This window comes from Anser cygnoides, chromosome 3, assembly GCF_040182565.1.
Source record: "Anser cygnoides isolate HZ-2024a breed goose chromosome 3, Taihu_goose_T2T_genome, whole genome shotgun sequence".
NCBI lineage: Eukaryota > Metazoa > Chordata > Aves > Anseriformes > Anatidae > Anser > Anser cygnoides.
In genome coordinates, this window is record NC_089875.1 from 34,163,753 (window position 1) to 34,184,080 (window position 20,328).

At 46.6% G+C, this 20,328-nt stretch overlaps 1 long non-coding RNA gene across 1 annotated transcript in view; it reads right to left on the minus strand.

Annotated features, from left to right (window-relative positions):
• LOC106029742 (uncharacterized) overlaps window positions 1-15,316 on the minus strand; it is a 30,614-nt gene extending 15,298 nt beyond the window's left edge. Inside the window, exons 1-3 of the long non-coding RNA XR_010830209.1 lie at window positions 15,060-15,316; window positions 13,921-14,225; window positions 4,488-4,552 (exon numbers count right to left, since the gene is read on the minus strand). This is a non-coding gene — a long non-coding RNA (uncharacterized lncRNA). The remainder of the gene's footprint in view (window positions 1-4,487; window positions 4,553-13,920; window positions 14,226-15,059) is intronic.
• Between the last annotated feature and the right edge of the window lie 5,012 nt (window positions 15,317-20,328).

The following is a 20,328-nucleotide window of genomic DNA, read 5'->3' on the forward strand; positions in this document are numbered from 1 at the left end:
TTTGCTTCGTGTTGTTCCTCTTGGAGAGGAGGGAGATCCCATTAAATGTGAAAGCCGTGCTCTGCCGTCTGCCCCGGTTTCCTGTTCACGTGATGGCCATAAGAGGCAGCCCGTGCTAACCTTTGGGGCACCACGCAGAGCTCATCAGCATCTTGCCTGAGGTCATTAATAAGGCATATTTCTTTTTCTATCTAATTAAGCAGATTTTTCTATTTAATTGCTGGACCCATCCTTCCTTTAGCCCTGTGCGTCACTGTGGTTATATTCACACGGGCACTCTCAACCTGAGGAGCTGGAAAAAAGCATCCCCTGAATCACGCCCGAAGCACAGCAGAAGATGTGGTTCTCTCCCCCTAGGAAACCATAATCAAGTTCATATGTGTTGTTTAAACCCACTGTTGTGTCTGTGCATCAAATAACTGCTGCTTGACCCATTAGGTGAAACGACTGCAAATACAAGGCTATTCTGGCGCCAGAGCTAGAACCACAGAAAGTCAGGAATATTTATAAGGGCAACAAAGTCAGCAGCTGGGATATAACTCCAGGATTCAGGAAACATCAGCCCTGCTCCAGGTTCAGCCTCTGGGTCTTCTTTTTCACTGTCATCCCATGTCCATGTGGTACAGACTCTCTCCCTCATTAGGAGCTCGTACAGTATCTAGCATAACGGGGCCTTGACCCGACGCAGCCCCAGGCCTTGCCTCCATAAATCAAGTACAAGAATGGGATTACAGCACTGTCACCCAACAGCAATAGCATGTGCTCCAGGTCAGAGACACCGAAGGGCAAGACTTGCTCATTAAGAAAGAGAAAAATATGGGATTTTTCACTTGACATTATCAGGGAAACATGTTCATTCATGTTTACAGAGTTACTGTAAGGGCTTCCTACAGCAAAGATATCCTCTTATGGCGAAAGTGAAACCCTATCCAGCTGCTCAGCCTGCTCTAGGCTGACCTCCAAAACTGAAAAAAGCCCCCAAGACAGAAAGCGGATTTGGGGCCCAGAGGAAAGCCTCAGGCAGCGCTAAGCTCCTTGGCTGGAGGAAACCTCTGTGCTACGCCAAACCGCCCGGAGGCTGCACGTCTCTGAGCTGCACCAACACTGATGGAAGCAGGCACCTGGCCCTGCCGCAAGCCTCCCAGCCTTCCTGTACCAGTGCAGACAACTGCAGCTGGAGCCTAGCATTTGCAGGCACTATTTCAGCCCCATTCCTAAACGGATTTGGCCTTTTCCCATTTGGCTCAAAACATAGCTCAGAGGCAGTGGCAAAGGCTGCAACCTCTGCTGGCCTCCGACAGATTCTGGCTGGTATTAGCTCCCCAGCACAAACCCCAGCATGCCTTGGATTGAGAAAGAAGAGACTTTCCACTGTATATTTGCAGCCTGGCTTTTGTTTTCCTACAGAAAAGATTTTCATTGAAGTAAATCAGCATTTCCTCCCCCCTCCCGAAGATACCCCAGATCTATGCTGCTTCTTTTGCAAGAACTAATGTTCCCCTTGGATTCACAGAAAAGCTTTGAATTACACAATTATTAGAGTGACAAAATAGGAGACAGGGCAGCCCATGGTGTAATTTTGCAAGCCAGGGAGATGTTAGGGTTACTCACATCTAACCCTACTTTTGTACCTGGCATCCCGGTGAGGCATCAGAATGGTGGCAGGTCTAGATCAGGTATGAGTTTCTCAGAAAAGGGTTGGGATACAGTTAAAGCATCATCACATCCTTGGAGGACTGGAGTCTGAGCCCTTCACCTTCTGAAATCCAGGCAATATTTCTCTATTTCATGTTGTGATTTCAGTCACTCGAATAATCTGGGGTTGGAGCTGGGGAAACCTGGTGCTGCTGCTGAGGGGAAGGTTTCTCCTTCCCTTCATTGCTTTGCTCGAGAGGAGGATCAGGATTTCTAAGGACTGTGAGCAGGGCAGAGGCAAGGGCAAAATCAAGGTCTGAAGCTCCTTCTGAAAGTGTTAGTGATGGACTAGCACAACCTGAATCCAGCTTGGCTAGATCCACTGAATAGTCTGGGGCAGGTCGTTTCATCTTTGCGTTGTGGTTCCCCGGTTGTAAAAGAGAAGAAAACTTTTCCCTACCTCAGAGCAAATCCCTTGGTTCTTGTCAAGCACTTAACTACTACAGCAGTGAGGGCCATATAAATTATAATTATACTGAGTGCCTGGTGCTGCTGCCCGGAACTAGCACTTCATTCTTTAGTGCACAAAATTTCTTTTTGGTGGGGAAATTAGCTGCTGCTGCAACCCTAATTAGGTTCCCTGTCTTGAATGACTCATTTCAACATACAGAAATCAGTTTTCTTTGTCTCTAAAGGAAGCCTGAAATCATGTTTTAGAATTCAAACCAGGTTATATTTGCCCATAGCACACAGCCCCCAAAGTCTGGTTAGGACAGGGTGGGGAGCCAGGGGTGTTAAACTTAGAAATGGATTTAATTAACCTTTGCTGTTTATTGCTTGCTTCCAGAGTTCAGCCAGGTTAGGAAAAGAACAAGGAATGGGTCACCCAGTGTTTACACGGGGCTTTTGAAGAATGGCCCAGACACTTATTTTCCCCCTCCTTTCTTTAAACATTCCCAGTTTAAAGTTGTGGCTTAATTTTGGAGCCACGGAAGGGGGATGTTGATTCAGGGAATGGTAAATAGATGGTGGTAGGAGGCAATATGAGCTTCTCTGTGCTGCCTTTATCCCAGCCTATCTTTCTACTTCCTCAGCCTGCTGTATGCAGGAGGTGGTAGGAGAGCTCAACACGAGGGCTGCGATTCATTTACATGCTGAGGGTGCACATAACATTTTGGTCGTCTCTGTCTTTGTACTGCTCCTCTGTATGAGGTGAGAGTAAAACAAATCAGTGTCTCATAAGTGTTCTGGGACATCCCAGAGGCACTTCTACCTACGAGGTGTCCCTCTCTGCCTTCCCTTCTACGCAGAGCATCTGTGCCCTGCCCATGCGGCTGTTCTGATGGGAACAGACAGATGTGTCGCATGCTGGGGGAGAAGGTAAGGAAATGTATTCATGCCTCAGCCACCTGCCAGCAGTCATACCAAGTCCAAACTCAGCCAGTGGGCCGCTTTGTTGCAGTCCTGACAAGGCTGATCAGCTTCTCCAGGAGAGCCCACAGTCCTTCAGGTTGTATCCGCACCCACCGGCACATAGCCAGGGAGCCGGGGGTCTTCCTGGGCTGGGGAAGGGGACGAGCGGCCAGAATAACTGAAGGAAGATGCTGTTTACTTCTGTTCTCCCAAATGAGTCACCTCCAAATCAGCTTTCTCTTGAAAATACTCTGCACAGTGTCACAGACGGAAAAATTGTTTTTCAGGGTTTGATGAGCCTGTCCGATGCTACGGAGCAGGAAGCCACACAATTTAAACAGCTGTCATCAGACTGGCATAATCACAGCAAGAAGCTCCAGCAGTGGCTCTGAAACTTAGGAGTGACACGAAGATTTAGGAAATGATTAAGTAGGCAAATTGCACTGTCTGTGTAAAAAGAAGGGGTAGCACTTTTTCAGCCGTTGATTTTTTCTTTTTCTCTCCTTACTTAAAATATGGAGGCGAGGAGAGGAGGAGGAGAGGAAGAGAAGAGGAAGAGAGAGGAGAGGAGAGGAGAGGAGAGGAGAGGAGAGGAGAGGAGAGGAGAGGAGAGGAGAGGAGAGGAGAGGAGAGGAGAGGAGAGGAGAGGAGAGGAGAGGAGAGGAGAGGAGAGGAGAGGAGAGGAGAGGAGAGGAGAGGAGAGGAGAGGAGAGGAGAGGAGAGGAGAGGAGAGGAGAGGAGAGGAGAGGAGAGGAGAGGAGAGGAGAGGAGAGGAGAGGAGAGGAGAGGAGAGGAGAGGAGAGGAAACATGGAAACATAACGGAAAATAAAAAGAAAATACATAAAACAGAAAAAAAAAGAGAATTTAGCACATTTCAGAATGCAGTGTTTTATATTCAATATGTGACAGATTCCTCCCTTAGTGACCTTATATCAGATTGTTGGATGGTATAAACTGATTGATACCCATTGGTTTTGGTTGTGAATCCCATCGTATATACTCGAGAAACAAAAGACGGAGAAAAAAACCCTCCTAGGAGGTCACTTTGAGATGTGGATATTACACAAGACAAGGCTTTCACTCACATATTGTTTATGCGACAGCAGTGTCAGACTGCAGTAACTCTATTAGCTTCCACCAGGAGTTTCAAAGACTACAAGAGATGAACTTAGACTGGGAACTCTGTAGGGTAGAGACACAAGCAATGCTGTAAAGAATGAAGGAAATGTCCTGCAATAGAATAAAAATTTCTATAGCAAAAAGAAAGGAAAATAATATCATAGCTTTAGCAGGCTGCCATAGTATAATTCCCTCTAATAATCACCCAGAGTATACCCCTCCATTTTGTAATGACTGCAAGCTGTACGTTGAGCTGCAAGTGGAAGACAGTAGTTCTTCCAGTGGAGTGGGTGTGATGTTGTCTGCAGTCATGCTTTACCTTTTAAATTTATGTCCATGGACAATGACCTTCGGGCCAATCCTGAGTCGAGAAACGTTGATGCTCTAAGAAAGAAAGAACAGTTTTCTAATAAATAAAACAGGGTAGAAAGATGACTTAATGGTTACAGGACAACACAGGAGACAGTAAGCCAACCCTTTCTCCTTCCACTGAAACATAAATAGGAATAGTTCCTATCCCTCCGTTGATCTGTAATGTAATGGGAGTCGAGTTAGTCTCTCATTACGCTTTTGGACAGCGTCTAGGAGAGTGAAACCTCAGTCATGGCAAAACACTTCTGGAATCCAAGCGAAGACGATGTCATGGAAACTTGGATCTGGATGATCCAAAACATTCCACCAGCCTTGCAGTGGAAGGCCGTGGAGATACTGCATGACAGTAAGTGGCAGTATTTGCAAAACAGAAGGGGATGCTTGCTCCTTTCTAATTATGGAGGAGAGCATAGTTGATTCAACCTTAAATGGCCTCTGAAACAGGAACATGCAAAGAGAAAATTTCCACTTGGACTGAAATATTGACTCAGTTGGTGGAAGCCAAATTCTTCAGCAGATTAGATGCAATGATAAAGTTTTTCAGATCTCCTTTGGCATGGAAAGCCCAGGGCTGAACACCTTTGATATATTCATTGGGCAGGTTCCAAAACATTTCCCTGCACAGATGCTAAAAACCATGTAAAAATTAAAGTGTCTGCCGAGGATTTAATTGTCTGGGACAGACCTGTCACTGAGTATCATGAATTATTAGCGCTTACTGAAAATTGCAAGTGGGAAAAGGTTTCAGCTAAATAAAATGTTTTCAGTTAATAAATAAACAAATAAATAGGTAGAAAGAAGCAAGAGAGAGAAAGGAATCTCTTAATTACTATAGATACTGACCCTAAAATGATGAACTGAAAGTTTGGATTCTCAGACATGTTGTGTTCATAAGTTTATGACAAGATTTTCACAACCTGTGTGAAATGGCTTCCCAAACAAAACAAAGGCAGTCTGACAACATGATAAAAATAAATAAAAATAACCATTTGTAGTATGTATTGATATTAATCCAGATTACTTTTTTTTTTTTTAACCTATTAAAAGCAACCAAATTCTTCATGGATGCTTCAACTGGAGACTCATGAAACCACAAGTCTCCAATTTCATGTGTCCAACTTTGCCCAACGTGCTGCATGACTGAGCAGAGGCCTGAATTGCATGCAGAGAACAATAGAGGTAAGAAAGTAAGTGCTTGCACAGCTTAAGAAAGCAATGCTAGGTCTTGCACAGTTTTCCTGATTTGCCCAAGTATCACAAGGGTTATAAACAATGTAAGGCAGACAGCAGTTCCCTCTGATTCTAGAAGAGCACACTGTGATCCTCTGGTTGTATGATTTGGTCATGGCAGGCATGCTGTCGAGAGCAAATGCACTACCTGATGGTGGGGAACAAGCAGGAACAGCTCATGTAAACACAGTAAAGGCATCATGTACTGCATCTCCTGAGACAAGGGAAATCTTCTAGGAATGAAACAGGGCAAGCATCAGCGCACACAACTGAAAACTCATGTACACATTTATTCGCTCTGTGTTTACATGCTTCTGGGATGAAAGAAGCAGAAAGCAGATGAAGGTACACATAGTTGTATCTAGCTATTTCTGCATTTATTTGGAGCCCTCTGACGATGACCAGCCCAGCCACACTGAAATCAGGGCCAAGAAGCCAGGTTTTCTGCTGGTACAAGTTGGCACCGGTCCATTGACAAAAGCAGGTCGCATCGTTGGATGGTGTGGAGCGGGGTCATCCCACTGAAGTCACTAGTCCACTAACCCAGCCTCGGTTTCATAGAAAGTCAACAGAGCATCAGCAGCCATCAGGAGCTGAGAATTCGGCGCCTTCTGTCTTGCAGTAGATTAGGAAGACAGAGGTTTCTCCAAAAGACCAGTGAGGCACGCTGACAGCAGAAGGGAGGGAAAAGAGAGGCAGGGAGCCAATGTAAGGATCTTTGCTGGGCTTATTAGCACAGGCTCCAGGCTGATGCTGCCCGAGCCAGCAGTGGGACAGGCAAGGAGGACGTGGCTCGGGAGGCTGAGCAGCCGCGGGTGGGTGAGAAGGCAGCGTGCCCAGGAGACGGGGCCAAGAGGAGGAGAAGGGAGTGGGACCCGGCAGCAGGATGACTGGTGGAAAGGCGCCCGCTGTCCTCTGACACATTCGTGATGTAACAGCAGCAGCTACACCACGGGGCTTTTCTCGCTCCGTCATTGTGCTTCTTCAGCAAATTTGCTGGTATGCTGAATTTAGAAAAGCCCTCTTTAAAAAGAGAAAGAGGGAGACATTGTTTCACTAGAGATGGTCCCACCTAACACTGAAATTGCTTAACATTTCTTATTAAAGGCAGTTTTCAGTTACTTATAACTTTGTCACATTAACCATCTGCCTGACAATTCTCCATGCTGGGTGTCTGCCTCAAGCTGAATTTGTTTTGTTCATTTGTTTTTGCATTTCTGCCTAAGTGGTGTGGTTGTTTCTGAGAACAAGAAGAAAAATGCATTGTTTCCTTCATGGTGAAACAGTCTTAATGATTTGTGACTCCCATGATTCAGAGCAGGCACATGAATACTGGGCTGCCCTCATCTCAAGGATGTGCTTCAGGCAGCCTCCTTAAACCTACCCCTGCATGGCCACCTTATGAGCCTCAGAAAAGCCAATGTTTGCATTTTGTGAGCAGAAGAAGCAAGACAAGCACTGGTTTTCCCTGAAGGTTTCCTGGATATCTCTTCTGGGTCTGTGTCTCATCTTGCCCAGCTCTGTGCCACCACGCAGGAGATGCAGTTGCACCCATGTGCCCCTGCACAGGGACATGAGGACTGAGGGGAATTGCTTCATCCACCCCTGCTACTGAGTCCTCCGGCTGTGAGAAGCCTGGACCTACTCTGCCTTCCAGGAAAGAGAGGTAAGCAGAGATGCAAACTGGAAGGAGCTGGGGGCTATGAGTGGAAAAAAGCATGAGGCACTAGCCAGAGATGAGTGATGGGGTGGTGTGAGTGAGAGAAGGGGTAAGACGAGGAAGGGAGCACCGTGGTGTACAGGGGAATATCGCTCAGGATCTAAGTGATAGAGAAGGTGCATTCAAGCCATAGAAAATTCTCCTTTGGGGAGTCTCAATGCCCGTTGGCTGCCCAGGCTCTGAGAACAAGCCCAGTGTGCTCCTGTCTCTACTGCTCTCCCGTCATCTCTGGTGGCAGAGGGCAGTGGATCTCCAGGTCCCCTTCCCGTGGTGACCAATGCCAAGGTCAGCACGTCTCCACACTGTGCACTCTCTGACGGGTAAGAAAGAAAGCACTGAAACTTTGTAGTGATTCCCCCAGTAAGCCAAGGCTTACACATGGAAAACTATGCTAAAACTGCACTACGACTGCACAGTGCAGTGAGGAAATACAGGTCCGGAGATTTGCCATACAACATTAATTTCTCCCCTTTGTGCCTCTGCTTTATAGTACAGTCCTTAATGGCGTGATCACGTACAGTTTTGTTGGATTTTTCCCAGAGGACCCCTGCATCCTTTACTGCCAAGCTGAGGGGTGTGTAGGAAGTTAGGAAAGGGATTGGAGGCGGACATGATCTGGTCATTAATTCAGCTAGGCCTGCTCCTTTCACTGAGTCCCTGTGTGTTACTGGCAAGTCACTTAAATAAGCATTTTCACAGTTGGCTGCTACCTCCCGCTCTGTTTGCCAAGCTATGGACACCTGGGGCCAGACTGGCAAAAGTGCTGAGCGATCTCCATTGCAAGCGAGGTTGCTGGGAGCTGTGCCTTCAACACCAAATTATGGGAGTCCCTGGCACTAGAGGTTCAAGAAATCCTGGCCACTCCTGGCAAAAATCCTGGCAGAAATTCTCTCCCCCACACTCCCCCTCTCTTCAGTCAGGGATGTGTTTTGCCTCCCAAGATAGTTCGTATCAGGCCATCACACATTTGCCTGTGATTCCCTCTCCATTTCAGGTGGCTTTAGTATCAAAACTTTCTAACAAGGGTATCCTAGGTCCTGCTTAGATCATCTTTCTTCTATCCTCCTAGCGCCATGTCCTGCCCAAAGATGTTCTCCAGTGCTCATTTCATTTGTTCATGAGCCTTTTACAATATTAGACTTTCTCGTCCACACACCATTCTCCCTCCCCACTCTCCCTCTGATCCCCTCAATAATTTTCTTTTTTTTCCTTGTCCTTTTCTCTCAGTAAGTGCTCAGCTCTCATATTCACAGAACACAATTGGTTTTGTTATATATCTGCAGTTTTGTCTTTCACAATAGTTGCTTGGAGGGTAAATTCTCTGCAGATTTAAATAACATGCCAATGTCTAAACATATACAACACTGAAAAAAAAAAAAAAAAAAAGCAAACTCATGTAGCTGTAAATCAAACAGCCAGACAGAGTTAGTGGTCCCATCTCTAAACTCTCTGTCTTCATTCCACTTTAGTAAGATGGAAGTGGTGCTAGCTCCTTCCTCTTTTCGCAAGGTCTGCAGTAAGGGGAAATGTCTTCATGTTTGTGAACTGCTCAGATTTGGAGTGAAAGTGTCACAGAAAAACCCATGAGGAAATGTAATCCGTTTGCACTCTATGCAAAGCTTAAGTGGTGTTTAGTAAACAAGGTCTGAGGTCAAGTGATGAGGGTAAGAAAAAATTCTGAATAGTTACCCAGTGAGTTCAGTGATGATCTACCCCATACAGTGACCATTCTGTGACTGTAACACAATGCAGATTCATATAGAAGGCTGAATTGCATGAAGAATCATGATTTTGCATGAACAATCATGATTTTAGCACTTCCCATTTCTGAGCATTTCATGTTTCCAGCCACAGTGTTTTTTTAATGTCATTTTTAAGAGGTAATAAGGACACTGAGAATACAGAAACGAGTGTCTATCTATCTGAAATACTCTGCAGTTAACATATTTAGAAAGGCAGAACTTGGTTATCCACCTGTCCTCTGTGACAATACAGAATTGAACTTTATGAGATACATGCCACGTTACCTCCTCTGAAAGCTTCAGGCAAAGATCTGGAGGAAATGTTCATATTCTTGTGCACTTATTTGTTTAACCTTTTCCCCACGATATTCAGGTTAAATTTTCCCTTAACCCCATTCCTCCTCCCCCCCTTAAACCTTTACAAACAGGCAAGCACCATGTTAAAGATTCTTTGTCCTGGCTGCTCAGAAACCAGTAAGTGCAAGCAGGTATTAACATGCACCCATAAACACAGTCAGCCAATACAGAGCCAAACCAAGCAGGTTTGGGGCATTGTCCCATTGCAGTCTTCAAAAACCTGGACATGGCTGATCCCTCCAGGCCCTCAGTCCCTGCTGTCACTTTGCTGGAACACCATCCAGGTTATCACTGCCTCCCTGGCCTGGTATGCTACAGATTTCGGATCAAGATTGTAACTTCCTGGTTGTGTTTTGCGCGCGCTTTGTGCCAGCGAGACCAAACTCCACTGACCGTCCTTGTAGCCATACTGCATGCCAAGATCTTATCACATCTGTTCCACGTATCGGCCCACCTCCTGCCTTCCATTTCTTGAGCCCCACATCTGGCTTTCACCAACACACTCACAAGTTCTCTCACTATCACCTGCCAAAGGTTTCCTGCCTTCTCATAGGCTGTGTGTTTTGGGTTGATTAACAGGTGTTTGCTTTCTGTTTGTTTGGTTTTTATCCCCTAGATGAAAATGTTATTTTTTTGCCTGGCTCTCTGCTCCTCCAAAGTCACATTGTATTTGTTCTCTGCCTAAACTTGCTCTTGCAATTCAGCACAGTTAAGTAGCATTCGTTAATGCCATTAATGGGCTTTTAACTCCCCGCAACCCGATTAATAGTGGAGATATTAAGTACACCCAGAAGTAATGTTTACAAAAGCACCCATGTGATTTAGAAGCATGAGTCCTGTCAAATGTCTCCGCGTCAGCTTTGCCTTTGAAAGTGAACTTCACAGTCTGGCATGGACCCAGAGAGGTGGGAGCACCGGAGCAGGCTCATTTTTTTGGGTGCCCTTTTTTTATTTATTTATTGCAAGCCTATCCCTCTATAGTGTGACATTGGGGTTAGCATCAAATCAAAGTTGATTTGCGTACTTCGAGATTTTTTTCTTCCCTCCCTAACTGCTGGCAGTTTTTACAGGATCTTGTTTTCTGCCTTACTTCCTGCTCAGCCACTCGTTTTGCCCTTGTGTTTTTAAGAAAGCAATGGGGACTCTCTGTCACTTCAGGCTCTGTCTCCTTTATGTGGGGATAAAGTCTCCAGTATTACTTGTTTTTTTCAACCTCTATTTGTAAAATCCTTTCATCTTTCCTTGGCAGCAAGAACTCCCTTCGCATTCCTCTTGCATGCACCCTTTCCCTGCAGCAGGTAATGGCTGAGCATTCAGATTTGGTTGCTTTCCCTGCAGCAAAGGATATTAACATATCTAAATAAATACACCTGTTTATGCAGGAGCCAGACAGGCATCCACAACAGACAAGGCTTGCTCTGTCCTCTGAATGCTCCTCTCTCTAGTAAGCCTCACAAATGCCTTATCTCAACTGAGCCACCCTCAGTTTGCTTTCAGACCCCTGTATGGACCAGTCCCAGTTCTGAGAGAAGAACAAGACGACACCTAGCTTCCTTCTTGGGCTCCTCCTACAGGAAGGGATTGTTTACACCTTGATGCATACGAATAATTTCCCAGAACAGTGGGTAGCTACGTGGTGCTAATTCATCACAGCAGGAGCCACGCAGCTCTATCTTACTCACTACCCGAAAGCACTGAATCTCCAGGGTCCCATAGTCTGCTCCAGCTGTGATTTGTCCCAAACAACCATCAGAGCATGGCAGCCTACCTTTCCAACCCATCTCCACAGAATTAAACTGCTGCACAGCTCCCCATTGGCATTCCCCAACCTCCACTGAGCACGGACCACCCTTAAGAACAAACACAACTATTGCATCCTTCCCCTTGTTGATGCAGAAGAGCAAAGATCTCCTGCAGAAACTTGCCCAATTGCATTCATCACCTGAACTAGAGGTATGGGGCTAGTGGGCCATCCGCTTACTGACACACAGAGCCAGTTCCCATACCAGCTCTGAACAGCCAACAAGTCTTGCTCCAGGTGCTGTGTTAAGCCTGAATGGCATTCAATAGTGATTCAGCAGAGATTTGATGGCTTCTGACTGCTGCTTTCTTGCTGTTTTCATGGCAAAAGAATGCCATCTATCATCATTCAGGGGCCTTGCCCATGCTGACTTGCTCTGAGGTTTGATACTGGACACAAACTGAATGTTCAGGGGATGCTTGTGTTGTGCTAGTTATGCACGTGCTTTCAGATCCTTATGCAGCAGGAAGGATGTGGTTCCCTTACTGCAGGCAAATGTGTGATGTCCTAGCAGAGCTGCTTCCCTCTCCCACAGACAGCTTTTAGTCACCAGGATGTTTGCAAAGACTGAGGTACAGGAATGAAAGGCAATGAACATCCAAAGTTTCTCCATGGATAGGGGGAAGGATGGGACATGACTAGACAGTGCAGCAGTTCTCTGCCTTTCCGTATAATGTATAACCAGATGTTACAGAAATATGCTATCCTGACCCTGAAGGAAAAGGTAAGGAAAAATATGTTACGTGCACATCCATTTTCAATCCACTTTGGAGAACCAAAGGCAGAGATATTTTTGAGCTGTACTAACAGGTCACAGCCCTTTAACTCAGATGACTGAAACAAGCAAGAAGCTATTCCTATATCCTGGTGCATGATGCCCTGGTATTGACCTTGCTGAAATGCAACTTGTCCAAAAAAACTGAGGTTGCAACAAGTAGCAGTGGGGTCCTTATAGGCGTTGTGGAGTGCTGGAGTGGAGTCCAATATTCTATCAGAGAAGCCTTTGGTGTGCCACACATTGATTCCCATGTAGGATATTCCCACCACAGAAGCTGGGATCACTACGAGCTCCAAATGAAAGCAGAGAGTTGACTTTCAACAGGAGCTACTCCTTTATGGCTGTACTTGGGCACTGAAAGCTCAGCAATGAATGAACTGAAACACCTTTCTTTAATATTTAGTAGTCACAATATTTTCCCATCATTTGTTCACACAGATGGCAGGGACAGTCTTGTTAATAAATATATTTTATATAGCTAAAGCCCAGCATGGGGGGGACTGATCTGTCTCAGATCAGGACCCTCTAGGCGCAATGTGGTTATGAGCACTCTCAGGCACAGTTTTGCAGTAACTTGGCACTACCTCCTGTGGCCCTGCAGAGGGGGAAACCATTTCAGTGTATCCTGCTTGGTGGAAATTTAATGTGTTCAAAGAAGCCTGCAGGAACGGTGATCTGGAGTGGCCTGTTAGGATGCGGTTGGAGGACAGAATTAGACCTATACCCGTCTCACAGCAGCTGCCTGACAGAGAGGGGCAAGGGTTAGCCCAGGACTCCAAAATATTATTTGGCACTTGGTGAATGTGAGATGATGGACCGGACAAAGTGGGGATGGAGAACCACAGAATGCACCCAAGGAGCAACCCTGCTGGAGTGCATCCTGCTACCCCATGGGCACCTGCCAAGCACAGCCCTGCCTGGTTTCAGAGACCCTGCTGTGGGTGTGTTTTCAATAAAACAAAAGAGAAAAGGGCTTTATTTCACCAAATAAAAAAAAAATCACACAAAGAAATTGAATAAATGCTATTTAAATCCTATGTCTTCTCTTCATAAGTTTAATACAGAACACAGGTCCATCTTAAAGCCCCAGGATACGACCAAGGGACTCTTAGACCACCTCTGTGGGAGACTTGCCTCTGATGTGGCCCTCCCCAAAAACCTCTCTGAAGAGGTCCATGCAAAGGCAAAGTCAGACTGGCAGCTCCACCATCGAGGAAGCAGCTGGGACTGCTGCTTTCAAGCACGACTTCCATAACCACCACACCCTCTCTAGGACAGGTTTGTAAGCTGCCAGGACCAAATCTAGCTCTACATTCTCCTGAGTGCTATGAAATTTATTAACATGCTTGTTATTATCCTGGGGGAGCACTTCACAATCATCAGGTGAAGATTAGTCCCTGGCTGTACTGAACTGCATCAGCTGTACCAACCTGTCCCAAAGACTAAATAGACAAAATGTAGCATGGGAATAGATCACAGCATGGGGACTGAGGGTGGGAGGGGGAGAATCAGGAAAATCAGTGTGGCTGGATGATAAATGAGTCAGCACATGTGTCTGAAGTACAACTTTGGACCATCAGTTTGTCTCTGATGGTGCTCATGCATGAGCTGCCCATTTGAATAACAGAAAAGCTCCACCTCTGCTGTTTTCTCCTTTCTTCACCTCTCACCATGACATCTACTGGAAGAAAAGCTTAGATTAAACACGATCAAGGGGAAAGGGAAGACAGGAGATGGGGGTTTATGGCTTACCACGTTCTCATCCATGTCGATGTACAAGCGACCAACAGCTAGGAGGACATCTGCCAATGTGTGCAAACACATGTTGAAGAAATCAGTCTGGCACGCTGAGAGATGGTTAAAAATCAACACAAGGAGTTCTGTAAGCAGAAGAGCTCAGGCTGAGACATTGAGAGCTGGATAGTCATTAGGAATGCAGCAGTGCACTGATGGCCACAGCAAGACAGATGGGAGATCAGCTATTCAGTTCATCACGGTGTGGAGAAGGGGGGGCCCATCCCCTGGGAGTCAGCACTGAAGTTAGTGATCAGGGAAGTCTGCAGAATATATATATATATATATATATATAGCAGTACTGCCAAGGCATGATAAGGTGGTGCAAAAGAGTGCAGCTTCACTAAAAAGTAAGGTGACAATCTGTCCCAACATTATTTTTGGACTGGTTCAGCGTTGTGAACTTTTACCACTAGCAGAACTCTAGCCTGTTGTTATTTCGATAAGAGACAGAGGATGTTTCGCAAAACTTTGTGGCAGAACACGTAACGCTGGCCAGAGGGCTGTCACATTTGCAAAACTGGGTGAAATGTTGCAAACAGGCAGACTGGCGCCATTGGAGAGCAATTCCGAAAAACGAACTCCCGGGTACTTCCCGCTTTCTGCCAGGCGCCCAAACACCCTCCAGATACGAGCATTTTAACAAACGCTCCTGCATCCCAAATGCTGTCTAGTCACCAGGACCTCAAAGCATTGCCCCAGCATCCGCAACAGGATATAAAAAGTGAATATAAAAAGTTGTGTGTTTTTTTTTTTTTTTTAAAAAAAAGGAAACCAGAGGTTTGACTATAAGTGTTTAAAAAAAGTACTGGCTTTGCAGTCAATAGCTCTGCAGGAAACTTGCCATACCATGATGCCAATGACCGAAAATGCCACCGATATGTCCCTCTTAGGGGCCACCCAAAATGTCTGAGTAGATGGCCATGCCATTGTGTGATTCCTTAAAATAAAATGACTATAATTGTGGTTAGGCTTCAGCAATCCAGGAGCCACATGAAAGAACATAAAAGCCACAGAATAACTTAGCTACATTGTCTACTGGGGCTTTGCCAGGGCTATTTCGGAGATGATGAAATCTCTATCTCTGCAGAACTTACTCTCAGTTTCAGGTTCCCAGATCTCTGCTTTACCTCGCCTGGAAATCAGCTCTATCGCCTTGAATTCACTGGTGTTCATTCCCCTGCGGCTGAATCCCATCGTGGAAATGTAATTAAGGATAAGCTGTTCTCTGGCACCAACCCTGTTCCGGAGGCCCAAGTCCCACCCCAATTTCAATGCAGCCTAAAGAAGAGGCTGTCTGTTCCAGGGTATTGCATAGGAATGCATGGCTGTCCTGCTGAGTCACGCTGATAGAAGGAACCTCTGCCATGCAAAGGTATGCAGTTATTTTTGCTTGGTGCCTGATCACGTGCAAAGCAAAGCCAGATCACCCAAGTGTAGGAAGGGGAGGCAGAGGAGAGCTGCAGTTTGCGATGGGAGCAGCACAAGGGAATGGCTGTGCCAGCAAACCTGTTCCAAAATCTTTAAACTATCTGCCACCGCGTGGCTGGTGCTCTTGTCTGTTCTTCAAACAAAGGAACAGCAGCAGAATAAATAAAAATTACAACCTACAAATGCAATCTGTACATTAGGAGACACACCTAATTCTGAGACACAGAAATGAGGAAAAACATTTTATTTGGCATGGGGCTCAGTAGAATCCCTACACTGGGTGGAAACTCAGGAGAAAGACAGACTGAACAAAAAGCTTTGGTCTGCTCGTGGGGCATCTGAGCATGTTCTTTCAGTCTTTTCCCCAGAGAATGCAAGCAACCATGACAGAGAAGCCATTTCCAGGGGTGACAAAGCGACTGCAGGAGCCTAAACATTCATTTTAGAAGTGGCTTAGGGTAAGGGCTTTTCAGCAAGAGGGTTTCCTAAGGCCCATCAGTTTTTGAAAACATGACCTCTTTCCTCAAAGATTTAAACCTATCAAGTGTTTAAACACACTAATGCCCCTGTTTTAAAGCTGCAGAAGTCCCACTCCTGCCTCCACATTCATACCCTGCTCCCATTCCTCCGCAGAGTTAAGCTGGCAGTGCAATCCTGCCGGGCAGCTGCAGCAGCCTTCGTGCCATATTCTTTGCGTATCATTCCTAAGTTATTAGACCAAAGTCAGCAAGTGAGCAAAGACTAAGTTATGACATCCAGGGCCTGCAAGTACAGTAGCAGTGTAAACAGCAGACATGTCCAGAAGCTCCAGCGCCTTCCCTTCCATCTTCAAGGCTCATGATTCTCTGCTATCCTGAATCTCTGGATAGTTTCAAACCTGATGCCAGCCCTCAGCCTGTGCTACCCTGGCAGTGCAGGTACAACCCTTTGCACTAATCAAAGAGTTGTGGTGGCAGGGGAAGGAATGACCTGCATACTCCAAAACTCTGTGTCTGTAATAAAACCTTCTCAAACTACCCTGCTGCTTTGTAGCCAGCAATTAGAGGGAGCAGAACAGAAGAGCATCAAATGCCCTACTCCACACTGCATCTTCCACAGTTTGTTTAGCCATAGTAACCCCCAAATAGCATACTACCAAGGTGCTGTCAGATGACTTGAGCAGGATAGTCCATGTCCCAGAAGGAGCTGTTGGGGTTTCTAGGCCATTCAAAGAGACTAATCACATGTTCATCTCCCCCTCCCTTCCCTCTTTGTTCCTTGAGTTGTGCTTTCATTCCCCATTATTGGGGCTTCAGGCACTTGTGCACTGATTTTTAAATCTCTCCTATTGCCTGTCCTTGATAGTTATCTGGCCCATGAAACCTCCTTGGAAAATATGTCAATCTTCTGATCTTTTTCTGCATGGACCCCAAATGCTCACCAGGAGCACCAGGTAGGACACCTGACACACTGCTCCAGGTGAAACAGATGTTCTCCTGGTTGGAGAGATCAGGGCACTGGGGGCAAGGGGGACAGACCCCCCCAGTTCACCCTGCCCTGGTCAGGAGTTGTATACTCAGGTGGGCAAAAAGCTCATGCAGCTGTCTAGCTTTGTCCACTGCTCTCCAGGGCATCTCTTTCTGCTTCTGTCCATCCTCAGCAGACCCAGATAGATGTGTCATGGAGCAGCTGAGGAGGAACCTTGCTAGTCCTAGTGAAAGGAAGATGGGTCTCCTGCCAGCTCCAGAAGTTGTGCTATAAAGTTGCACTTTTATCTTTTACATAAAGCAATTTCCAGACATCCAGGCTGATGAGAAAAAGTTGACAACATGAAAGATAATGACTTGAAACCCTAAAGGAAAATAAATCCTCCTGGCCCAATTTCCTTTACTCTCAGTGCTTGTTCACTTTAAGGCATGCCTCCTGGAGTCTGACTTGGGGACATGGGACAGCTGAAGCTGGCAGTAGCATGTAAGTGGCACTCAGACATTGTGTTGCCTGCACAGAGGTGAATGCACCAGCAAATAGGAAGGCAATGCATAATGTTCTGTGCTAATTATATATACTCCTGTAACCAGGGAAGGGCCTATGCACATGTCAGCGCCTGGAAGAGCTTGGAAAGATAGGCATGAGATGCAAAACTGCGATTCCTCCTTTCCTCTCTCTTCTCCATTCAAGGCACTTCCAGAGAACACAATTAAGGATGGTATTTATTTATTTCTTTGAATGAAAAAGAAAAATTGTGCTTGTGATTTGGGGGGAGAGCTGCCAGATGAGGAACTGGAGCCCTTCCAACACCTCACAGTCTAGTAGTTAAGCATTGCCTGAATTGGGCACCAGGGAATCTTGAGTCTTGCTTTCTTCCACTCACTGGTTTATAACTCTTGGCATTTAAAAGGCACCTTGTAAACATTTATTTCATTGTTCTTCAGCATATAATTGAGCCATTTGCCTGCTTACCTTGTTAGAGGGAGGAAAGCACCCTGCAAGGAGAAGTTCTCTTTTTTTCCTCTCCTGCTGGGGTGCAATGGCACCAGCAGCTCAGTGCCTTCCGCTTCCTGCCAGCTCCCCCTCCCCTGAAGGGAGAGGAGGTCACCTTGCAGAGGGTCTGTTCTCTGCATTGCCAGCTCTTTCTCCACCTGCACGACACCCACGCTTCATCTACCCACATCAGTGGCTCTCAGCCTGCTGCTGTGCCAGCCCAAGCCCCAATTAATGAGTGAGCATAGCCAAGACCTTCTACATGGTTGATTCTTGTGGAGCTGGTGTGGAGGTATGGTTGCCTCCTGCCAGCCCTCCTTGTAGATGCTAGTCTTGGTGGTGGTGCTCTGACGTTTGCCCAGCATGCCTCTGCTATCCATTTGAGGGTGGCACACACACCATACTGCAGTGTGCCTGGGGTTGGCTGGTTCCCTACTTGAGTGGATGTGATTTTTGTTTAATGTTTCCCTATTGCCATTACTTGCACTTAAGACGCAGGCCAAGGCTTGTTCGATGCTTTGACAGAAGCCCTGCCTCTCTATTCCATCCTATGTACAAAGTTAGTGGAGAACTTTGCAGAGTTCCAGTAAGGGACTGAGTGACAGATCTGCTGGTTAAACATTTATCGCTGTGTGAACCTGCTGAATAGCAAATATGCTAAAAAGGGGAAAGGAAAGGGCATGGCAAGAGATTAACTGAGGACAGTCAAAAGTCAACCAGAAAGGAGTGAGGACGACACTGGACACTGGAAAGGTCAGGTGGCAAGCGGGAAGGCTACTGTAGTGTAAACACTGTTTCTCAGCAGCACGGATGCCAGAGCCTGGACACAAAATAAGGAGTGGAGCAGAGGCACTGTCCCTCTCCAAGTTCAGCTCTCGCTGCTTCATGCCCACAGGTACTATGGTCTGAATAACCAGCTACTGCCTCCAGATGAATTTAGTGGCTTGTCTGCCGAGGATTTCCTTTTGGATTGATCAAGTTTCTTTTAGCTTTCCAAGCCGTAGGTCTCAGCTGTTCCCAAAGTATGTGCTCATCAGTAGGACAGTGCTGATGATCCTTGCAGCCCTCAAAAAACACATTCCCTCATGCAAAGTAACTGTTCTCATCAGTGGCTCTGACTGTCAGCCATGGTGGCACTGAGGTGGTGGGAAAGGGGAGCTACTCAAGTCAGAGAGTGGGCTTTCCAGGAATGGATTTCTCTGACGGACCACTGCTTCTGCACTGTGCTGGGGATGGTGGGGCACAGTACAATGTGTGTCTGGTAGTACTGTAAGTAGGGTCTCAGCAGAACAAAGGCCCCTCTCCTAGAAACCCATGGGGAGTTCCCTTTAGGCCTCCAAAAGCTGGTTGGAGCGGCGAATACAGCCACTGCCACTATTTACGTAGGTAACTACTAAAATGGGTTGTAGGCAAGACTGCATGGGCACTAGGAGGATTTACGGTGTTTCTTCAAGCTGGTGGATGACAGGATGTGGCCCCACAGCATCAACGTGTAGGCAGGCAGCAATCCCATGCAGGCCAGGACAGGGCCTCGCCCCACGCTGCGCACACCTCCCGCTAGGGCAAGCAGATGGGAACAGCACCTCAGGGCCGAGGAAAGGGCTCCATTTTGTCTCCTGTTGACATAGCAACTGTACACCATTGCCAGCATGCTCGGAGCATGGCGGCAAAACATTGTACCATGGGATATCTGCCCAGAAAGCAGGGTGTTTATTTTGAGACAAGCACAGTACTGAGTGAATGCAACAATTCAGAGGGAAGTACTTCAGCCAACGTAAACAAGGCAGTTATTGATATATTTACATGACTGAGGTTCCTGACTTGAATTGTGACCATCCATCGGGCTCATTTGCCTTTTCTTTGCTCTTCATCTCAGGCCTCAGTGTTGACCCAGACACAGAAGTGGCTCTGTGAAGTCTGGCTGATCACCACTCAGCTTCCTCAGTGTCAACGGGGGAGACTCTGAAAAGCCCATGGTGCCAGGATGCTCGAGCCTTCTGTCTCCAGCGGTGCCACTTCTGCTCTGGGGAGGGCGGTGAGCACCACCACCACTGACCCTTGCTCCAGACATTCGGGAGGATTCCTGTGAGTTTTGGCTTCATCTGAGGTCATCAGCGTGAGGTAGTGGGAAGGCCACGGCAAGTGTCCGTGTCTTGAGGTGAAATGGGGTGAAAGTAGAGCCTGGTCACTGCAGCTGTGTCCTCATGTCCAGAGCTCATGTCCTTCTCCTGAGGTGCAGGGTGGGTAGAAGTTGTGAACGATTTAACCCGGGAGAAGAAGGCTACACCCGTGCTCCTAGAGGTCAGCAGAAACTTCAAATACTCTTTAACAGAAAGCCAATCTCCACCTCATCTCTTACACAGCTCTGCCTGGCCATTGCTTTGTTCATGAATTCTTTGACAACAGCTTAGGTTGTTCCCAGACCTCCTCCATTGCCTTTCTGACGCTGCTCAGATGCAGCTGAGTGCTCCCTAC